This window comes from Oryctolagus cuniculus, chromosome 15 (genome assembly GCF_964237555.1).
Source record: "Oryctolagus cuniculus chromosome 15, mOryCun1.1, whole genome shotgun sequence".
Lineage (NCBI taxonomy): Eukaryota > Metazoa > Chordata > Mammalia > Lagomorpha > Leporidae > Oryctolagus > Oryctolagus cuniculus.
In genome coordinates, this window is record NC_091446.1 from 80,494,059 (window position 1) to 80,504,471 (window position 10,413).

Below are 10,413 nucleotides of genomic sequence, written 5' to 3' on the forward strand. Positions count from 1 at the left end.
GCTGCAACAGCCAGGGCTAGGTCAAGCTGAAGCCAGGAGCCAGAAGCTTCATCTGGGTCTCCCACAGGTTGCAGGGGCTTAGCTTGAACTTTAACTGGCACCTATATGGGATGCTGGCACTGCAGGCAGAGGCCTGACCCACTATACCATGACAGTAGCTCCTGCAATGCCCCATACATTCTGACTTATCAAATTCTCATCTCATTAAGTTTGGAGTGATCTCTAATTTCCCTTTGAATTTCCATTCCACCCATTCACTACTTAGAGGGAAATTAGACCTTCATTTTCAGCTATGTGGGGATTTTATTTTTTATTATTGTTTTCAAATATAATTTTGTTGTGTTCAGAGAACACATTTTGCATGACTTTGGTCATTTTAATTGTCTTAAGACTAGTTTTGTGGCCAAGATTGTGTCCCATCTTGGTAAAGGTTCCATGTGCCTGGAAACAAATCACGCATTGCTGTTGCGGGCTGGAGTGTCAGACAGATGCACCTAGGACAGACTCTTGGTGTGGCTGCCCTGGTCTTCCACACTCAGTTTCTTCCAGCTGTTTCATCCATTGTCAACAGAAGGGTACGGAGGCTCTGACTACACTTGTGGATTTGTCTGTCTTTACATTTACATTGGCTTTTGTGCTTCACATCTTTTGGATCACTTTTATTAGGTGTGTAAGTATTTAGCTTTATATATATATATATACACACACACACACATATATATATATATACTCATATATATACATATATATATACTTATATATACTTGATGAATTGACCCCTGAAACATATTGAAGTTTATTTATCTCTGATAAAATTCTTTTCTGTGAAATCTACCCAATATTAATATAGCTGGCTTCCTTTTATTTCTTCTATTTAGCATGGCATATTTTTTTGACCCTTTACTTTTGACCTATTTGGGTCAGTATTTTTAAAGTTCTTTTGTAGTCAGCTTATATGTTGATCTTGCTTTTTCCAATCTTGTATGTGCTGCTTTCTGTTTGTGTGGGAAAGCTGCAGGTTTAGACCATTAATATCAAATGTGTTTATTGATATGTTTCAGTGTAAATTTGCCATACCATTCATTTTCAAATGTCCCATCTGATTTTTCCCCTACTCTGTTTCCTCTTTCTCCTTGTTTTGGATAAAAGGCACATTTATTATTATTATTTATTTATTTGATAGAGTTAGGCAGTGAGAGAGAGAGACAGAGGGAAAGGTCTTCCTTCCGTTGGTTTACCCCTCAAATGGCCGCTACGGCCAGAGCTATGCCGATCCGAAGCCAGGAGCCAGGTGCTTCTTCCTGGTCTCCCATGCGGGTGCAGGAGCCCAAGCACTTGGGCCATCCTCCACTGCCCTCCTTGGCCACAGCAGAGAGCTGGACTGGAAGAGGAGCAACCAGGACTAGAACCTGGTGCCCATAGGGTATGCCGGCACCACAGGCATGCACGTTAGCCAACTGCTAGAATCAGAAGCAGCCAGGCTTGTAAGTGCTGCACCAAATGCCTGCCCCTTCTTCTCTTCTTCTGTCACTATGTACACACAAGCCAGCCTAAAATAGTACCTTTGCAGTCTGGCCCTTATTGTGTATTCTCCAAAGTGGCTTCCCCAGTTAAGAGGAAAATAAGTTGAGCATCTCTGTTAAATAATCATATTTTCTGTTGATTTTTTGTGGTCTTCAATGTGCTTTAAAATCTCTAGGAAACGAATATAAAAGTGCACTAGTTTTCCTCAGCCTTTTGATCATGGGTTTCTTCAATCTGGTACCTTCTTCAGAGAATAAGGTTCCTTGCTGGAAGAACTTTTCTACAACCATACAAAGATGGGGTTTAGGACCTGGATGGACTCAAAAGCAGAGACAGAGAAAGGCCACTGAATTTGTCTGCATGCGTTTTGGAAATGTTAACTGTAGGATTAATCACAAGTCAAGCAAAAAGCATACACATGCAATAAAGTATACAAGACAGTATGTAAATACATGTACACCATTTAAGCCGTAAGTCACACGACGTCCCACAGTAGTACAAAACAAAATTGTTTTAATGAGACTCGTGTCTCATGTGTGGCATGTGTGATGGATTACAAAGGGAATGGCTATTGGAAGATTTAGGAGGAAAAAGAGTCACTCTGTTTTGCGCGACACCCAAATGCCATGACAGATGTAACAAACCATTGCAAGGCTGACTTTTTATTTTTAAATTGGTGAGACTTAGGATTCATGTTTGCAGCAGCCCAACTAGATGCAGCTGGGTAAAAGTTTTGACAAATGGAATTTAGCCCAACTGGGAAGTTACTAGAAAGGAACTCAGAGTGAGGGAAGGATTTCTGTAATCTTCAAATACTGAAGCCAGGAGGTTTGACGAATGGTTGGAGATAATGCAACACAGGAAGACAAAACAGGCCATCCACCTAGGGGCCTTTTTTTTTCCAGGATAGAATACTATTAGATTCTGTATTGGTTTTTTTCTTTAATTCATTTTGAAATCATTTCAGACTTAACACAAGAGCTGCAAATGTTCTCTCTGCATAACTTTCACTTCCCTTCTCCTAATGCTGCTATTTCATCCACCTGTGGTGCCCTGATCCAAACCATTAAGTCAGTGTGGGCCCAGTATTCGTAACTCAGCCACAGCCTTCACTCGGGTCCCAGCAGTGTTCCCACTGAGGTCCTGCTGCTTTTTCTCTCTCTCTCATGTTGGTTCTCCCAGTTTTTGTTTGTGTGCGGTTTGGACCTCTGTTAGGTGCACATACCTTTAGGGTTCATACATCTTCTTAGAGAATTAAGGTTTTTTTATACCTTTAACTAATGTTCATCTCTGTCCTTGATAATATCCCTTGATTTTAAATAAGCTTTCCTTGAATCCCCGTAGATACTCTAGCTTGCTTTTGGTTCCTGTTGCCATGGTGCATATTTTTTCATCCTTTTACTTCTAACTTTTTTTGTGTGGCAACTTAAACTAGACTTTGTACAGATAGCAGTACTTGGGTTTTTCCTTATATTCAACTTCACAATCTCTTCTTTTAAGTAACTCACATATCCTAATCACCGTCAATGTGATTACCGGTGTGGTTGGCTTCATATCTATTCTCCTGCTGCTGTTTTAGCCATTTGTTCTTTTTCCTTTTTCCTCTTTTTTGAACTTCTCTTGGGTTGTTTGAGGATTTCATGTCCTCTGTTGACTTACTACTTATACCACTTAAGGTATATTGAGAGTTACTCAAATATTTAAAATGTATATTTTTAATGCATCTAAGTCTACCTTAAAATAACATATCCACTGCACTCTAGAGCAGGGGTCTTAGGTATTCCCAATACCCCACCACCCGTTGTGGTATTGTTTTCATATATTTTACTTTTTTACATACTACAAACACATTTATGGCCAGCATCATGGCTCGCTAGGCTAATCCTCCGCCTGCGGCGCCAGCACACTGGGTTCTAGTCCCAGTCGGGGCGCCGGATTCTGTCCCCGTCGCTCCTCTTCCTGTCCAGCTCTCTGCTGTGGCCCAGGAGTGCAGAGGAGGATGGCCCAAGTGCTTGGGCCATTGTGGGGGGGAGGTAAACCAACGGAAAAGGAAGACCTTTCTCTCTGTCTCTCTCACTGTCCACTCTGCCTGTCAAAAAAAAAAAAAAACACATTTACATTAATACTGCTTCTACCTTTGAATGTCAGATATCTTTGATGTTTTAAAATTAATTAGAATGATTAAATAAAAGTTAAGTAAAAATATACATAAATTAAGATGACAGTAAGTAAAAGTAAAGCAATTAAAGTTAAGTGAATTAAAGTTTTAAATTGAAAATAAGTAGAAAATATTTTACAGATATTCATTCCATGTCCAATGATTTTTCATTTTTTCTATCCCTGAATTTCCCAGTGATATTTCCTTTTGTCTCAAAAACTTCTGTGAATATCTTTTGTTGATTAGACCTGTTAACAATGCTTTGTCTTGGGTTTATTTGTGTGGAATCCTTTTTGTTTTCGTCAGTTGAAAATGTTTTCTTAGTTTCTCTATGCTAAGGTTTGTGGTGTACAGAAGCCACCAACATGGTGAGGAAGCAGGGTAATCTTGACCCCAAAGTGTCTGTGTCCTTGGTGGACGTCCATTTAACCCCACTTCTAATCCCAGGCACTTAGTGTTCCATCCTCTGTCTCAGTGACTCTATCTTTCTGAGATCACTAGAGAGACTCATACGTGATTCAGTCTTGTGTCTGATTTAGTCCACTCAGCATAGTATCTTGAGATTAATACATGTTGGATATCAGTGGCTTGTTCCTTTTACTTGTTGAATAGCCTTCTGTTGTATCAGATGTACCCTAACTTCTTTTTAATCCATGGAAGAGCATTTGCATTATTTAGGAATTATAAATAGAACTACTACAACTCTCCATGAACTGATTTTTTTTGTACAAACATGGGTTTGTGTTTTTCTAGAACACATGTTCTCAAAGAAAGGGATAACCCCAAGGTGGAAAATTGGTTTTAGGAGGCAAAAAATATCATACTCCTCCTATATATAAAGTGCCTTGTATAGGTACATAAACTGATGCACAGTCCATCTGTAGTATTAAATTTCATGGGGGAATAATCACCAAAGCTCTGTAAAGAGACACATGAATGTTGTTTTTAAAAAATGTTTAGAAACTATCATAGAGTTGGTACCTAGAAGGGGAGCTGTGGGAACAAACTGTGTGTGTTTATCCTTGTAAATACTGTCCAACTCTTTTCAAAGGGCCGGTAACATTTTGCATTCACCTGCTCATCAGCAATGTGTGATACTGGCAGTTGCTCCACATCCTTGTTAGCTCTTGCCATCGCCAGTAATTTTTTTTCCTAAAGACATTTTTAAATTTGCTATTCAGAGATAATGCTGAATTTATTGTGTATTCTTATAAGTATATTCTTATATAACATTAATATAAATTATGCAGATTTTTAAAAAGATGGGATCACATTATCCTGAGTGTTTCCAGATTCTTCTTTTTCTTATTTCAAGATAGAACAGTAGACATCTTTTTTAAAGACATTTTTATACGTCTATATTGTTTTATTTTGCATTTACCTAATGGCTAATATCAGTGAACATGTTTTGTGTATTTATTTAGCATCTTTATATCATCTTTATTGGAGTGTCTGGTCAAGTCTTTTTTGCACTCTAAAAATATTTTTCAGAGCAAATTTATGTTTACAGAAATATCATACGGAAGGTACAAGGTTCCCATTTACTGCCCTTCCTTCCCTCCAGTTCCCCTGTGATTAACATTTTGCATTTGTGTAGAACGTGTGTTACAACAGTGGGTAGATGTCAACACATTTTTATGACCGAAAGCTCATAGTTTAAATTAGAGTTTTCCCTTTGTATAGTTTTGAGTTATGACAAATACATAACGTATGATAAGCACTGCTGCTATAGCACACAGCATCTCACTGCCTTAGCCATGCCCTGTGGAGCCCCCTCACCCCACCCTGAAACCATGGGAAAGACTGATCTTTACAATAGCAGTCTTTTCATTAATGGAGCAACAGTAAGGCTAACAGATAATGTCCCAGCATAAATAATGGAAAAGAGGATAATGCAGAATCATCAGTTGAAAGTGTAGAGAGAAAATAAAAACCAGTTAATTTGGAATTCTAGGAGGGTGGAGTAAGGTGGTGGCTGAATAAGATGCTTGAGCAAGAATCTCCTTGCAGAGACAGCAATTTGGACAGCTATTCATGTACCCAGGCCCCTCCAAAGAGCTTGGAAAGCCAGGCCGGTGCCTATGGATGGAGTCTGTTGGCTTGCCCTGATATCAGGTGAAGACCCGTGTTCCAGTGGGATGCAGTCATTTCTGGATTGTCATGGCTCTGGCCATTGTGGTAATTGGGGGGTGAAACAACAGATGGAAGACCTCTCTTTTTCTCTCTTCTCTCTGCCTCTCCTTCTCTCTGTATAACTCTGCCTTTTTGTTGTTGTTGTTGTTGTTGTTGTTTTGGACAAGTAGAGTGGACAGTGAGAGAGAGAGAGAGACACAGAGAAAGGTCTTCCTTTGCCGTTGGCTCACCCTCCAATGGCCGCTGCAGCCGGCGCACCACGCTGATCCGAAGCCAGGAGCCAGTTGCTTCTCCTGGTCTCCCATGAGGATGCAGGGCCCAAAGACCTGGGCCATCCTCGACTGCACTCCTGGGCCACAGCAGAGAGCTGGACTAGAAGAGGGGCAATGCGCCCCGACCAGGACTAGAACCCGGTGTGCCGGCACCGTAGGCAGAGGATTAGCCAAGTGAGCCGTGGCACCGGCCTCCTCCTCTGTGTTAAATAATAGTTCAACCAATAGTATTAAGTAGAAAAAGAAACTAGTAAAAAAAATAATAAACGGTTTCTCAACAGTCAAGACAAGGGCTGTTCAAGTCACTGCTTCTCATAGTATAAATGTAACTTCTACAGGTTTTCTTTTAGGTGGTCTGTTGTCACAGATCAGGGGGAACATGTGATTTTTGTCCCTTAGGTACTGGCTTATTTCACTAAGTATGATGTTTTCTAGATTAATCCATTTTGTTGCAAATGACTGGATTTTATCTTTTTTTATTGATGTGTAGTATTTCATAGAGTCCATATCCCATGATTTCTTTAACCAGTATTCATTGATGGGCATTTAGGTTGATTCCGTGTCTTAGCTATTGTGAATTGAGCTGCAAAATACATGGATATGCAGATAGCTCTTTTATTTGCTGATTTCATTTCCCTTGGATCAATTCCAAGGAGTAGCATGGCTGGGTCGTATGGTAGGACTACGTTCAGGGTTCTGAGGTACCTCCAGACTGTCTTCCATAGTGGCTTTATCAGTTTGCATTCCCACCAACAGTGTATTAGGGTACCTTTTTCCCCACATCCTCTCCAGCATTTGTTGTTTGTTGATTTCTCTATGAAAGCCATTTTAACTGGGGTGAGGTGAAACCTCATTGTGGTTTTGATTTGCATTTCCCTGACGGCTAGTGATCCTGAACGTTTTTTCATGTGTCTGTTGGCCATTTGGATATCCTCTTTTGAAAAACGTCTGTTTAAGTCCTTGGCCTGTCTCTTTAACTGGGTTGTTTAGTTGTTGTGGAGTTTCTTGATCTCTTTGTAGATTCTGGTTATCAATCCTTTATCAGTTGTATAGTTTGCAAATAATTTTTCCCACTCTGTCAATCGCCTCTTCATTTTCCTGGCTGTTTCTTTTGCCGTACAGAAACTTCTCGATTTGAAGTAATCCCATTTGTTAATTTTGGCTTTGACTGCCTGTACCTCTGGGGTCTTTTCCAAGAACTCTTTGCCTATGCCAATGTTTTGCAGGGTTTCTCCAGTGTTCTCTAATAATTTGATGGTGTCAGGTCATAGATTTAGATCTTTAATCCATGTTGAGTGGATTTTTGTGTAAGGTAGGGGATTTGCTTCATACCTCTGCATGTGGAAATCCAGTTTTTTTTTTAATTTTTTTTTATTTAATGAATATAAATTTCCAAAGTACGGCTTATGGATTACAATGGCTTCCCCCCCATAACGTCCCTCCCACCCGCAACCCTCCCCTTTCCCACTCCCTCTCCCCTTCCATTCACATGAGGATTCATTTTCGATTCTCTTTATATACAGAAGATCAGTTTAGCATATATTAAGTAAAGATTTCAACAGTTTGCTCCTACACAGAAACATAAAGTGAAAAATAATAGATGATTTTTTAAATGATGATGAAATCAGATCAGACCTATTGTCATGTTTAATCCCAGTGAGAGTCAAGTTGGGAATTGCTAATTTCTTCTTTTTTTTTTTTTTAACAGAAGATCAGTTTAGTATACATTAAGTAAAGATTTCAACAGTTTGCACCCCCATAGAAACACAGAGTGAAATATCCTGTTTGAATACTCGTTATAGCATTAAGTCTCAATGTACAGCACATTAAGGACAGAGATCCTACATGAGGAGTAAGTGCACAGTGACTCCTGTTGTTGACTTTACCAATTGACACTCCCGTTTATGGCATCAGTAATCTCCCTATGCACCAGTCATGAGTTTCCAAGGCTATGGAAGCCCCTTGAGTTGGGACGGTTACGGCTCGTGTGAAGCCGGGGCTGCGGCGGCGACTGCTCCTGCTGCCGCTCCCGGCCTGAGCCCGCCGCTGGGCTGGAAGGAGCGGCTGCGGGCTGGGCTGGCGGGGACTGGGGCCTCGCTGTGGTTTGTGGCGGGGTTTGGGCTGCTTTATGCTCTGAGGGTCCCGCTGAGGCTGTGCGAGAACTTGGCAGCGGTGACAGTATTTTTAAATTCATTGACACCCAAATTCTATGTGGCACTTACAGGGACATCTTCTTTGATATCAGGAGTAATATTTATATTTGAGTGGTGGTACTTCCATAAGCATGGCACGTCTTTTATCGAGCAAGTGTCTGTAAGCCATTTGAGACCACTGATGGGAGGAACAGAGAGCAGCATTTCGGAAATCCAGTTTTCCCAGCACCATTTGTTGAAGAGACTGTCCTTGTTCCAGGGATTGATTTAGCTTCTTGATCAAATGTAAGTTGGTTATAGATGTTTGGATTGATTTCTGGTGTTTCTGTTTTGTTCCATTGGTCTGTGTATCTGTCTTTGTACTTTGTATCAGGCTGTTTTGATTATAACTACTCCAGTATGTCTTGAAATCTGGTATTGTGATACCCCAGCTTTATCTATTTGAGGTCTCCTGTGCTGCCATATGAATTTCAGCATCTTTTTTTTATTCGACAGATAGAGTTAGACAGTGAGAGAGAGAGACAGAGAGAAAGGTCTTCCTTCTGTCGGTTCACTCCCCAGATGGTCGCTACAGCCGGAGCTACGCCAATCCGAAGCCAGGAGCCAAGTGCTTCCTCCTGGTCTCCGATATTGGTGCAGGGGGCCAAGCACTTGGGCCATCTTTCACTGCCTTCCTGGGCCACAACAGAGAGCTGGACTGGAAGAGGAGCAACCAGGACTAGAACCCGGCGCCCAAATGGGATGCCGGCGCTGCAGGTGGAGGATTAATCAAGTGAGCCATAGGGCTGGCCCCTCAGCACCATTTTTTCTAGATCTGAGAAGAATATATTTGGTATTTTGATTGGTTTTGCATGGAATCTGTAAATTGTTTTTGGAAGAATGGACATTTTGATGATATTGATTCTGCCAATCCATGAACATGGAAGATTTTTCCCTTTTTTTTTTTTGGATCTTCTTCTATTTCTTTCTTTAATGTTTTGTAATTCTCATCATAGAGATCTTTGACATCCTTGGTTAAATTTATTTGAAGATATTTGATTTTTTTTTTGTAGCTATTATGAATGGGACTGATCCTAGAAGATCTTTCTCAGCTGTGGCATTGTCTCACACACCATTAACACATGGTTATGCAAGGGCAGATTGCATGTTTTAAATTAATTTTCTCTTACAATAACTCAAAAGACTGGAGGGCCCAGTGCTGTGGCATAGTGGGTGAAACTGCCACCTGCAGTGCCGGCATCCCATATATCCTCAGTCGAAGTGACCCCAGGTTAGGCACACACCGCCCAGAAGCGTAACACCGCTTCTCGGTTCCTTGTTTTACTTTTGGTTCACCTGACAAATTCACATAAGGGACTGATCATCCCAGAATTCAGAACCAAGTCATCTTTCCTCACTTGAGAGAGGTGACTCTCCAGAGACACCGTGTGGGCATACGGCCTTGACCTAATGAATCAAGGAGGTCCCCCATAAGCAGAGGACATACCAACGATCTGATACACCACTGTCTGTTCGTCTAACGTAGGGAACCCCCTGCATAGTGCCATCAGCATCTGAGGTGCTAGGAATTTGTTTAGTTATGGCAGAAGTGCTGTGAGTGTCTTTCCTTTGGCTAGAATTGGCGTGGCACGCCAGTCTTAAGTGCTCAAACATGGGAAAGATACCCCCCTCTCAGAAGCCCACACAGATTACCAAACATAATGAATCGGAGACTGATAAGAGCCTGTCACTCTAGGCCTCTGCCTCACAGGCAACAGTTGACTTAGGGAGAGAGCCCTGACAGTGAAAATGACATGACAGCAGACAATGCAGCAATGCCTAGTCAGCCACCCCCCAAATACCTGTGGGATGAACTTAGACGACCTCAAGATGATAACCCACATGAGTTCATCCCATCCGTACCCAGTGAGGATTCCCACGTTTGTGGCAGTCCCCAGGCACCCCAGGCCCTCAGGGCAGCCACTAAACCGCATCCCACCCGCATGTTTGCCGTTAATGTAGGAGCGGGTGCAGAATTCAGGCCCTGGATTCCAGTGCCTGTAGAAAGGCTTCTGCTAACCAAGGGCTGAGGATATGCTTGTGTCTTTCCAGAGAATGCGGGACAGCCCATTTGGGTAGCAGCCAGAAACATCAAGCCTGCAACTGACAGTCAACCAGAACCAGCTGAACAAGA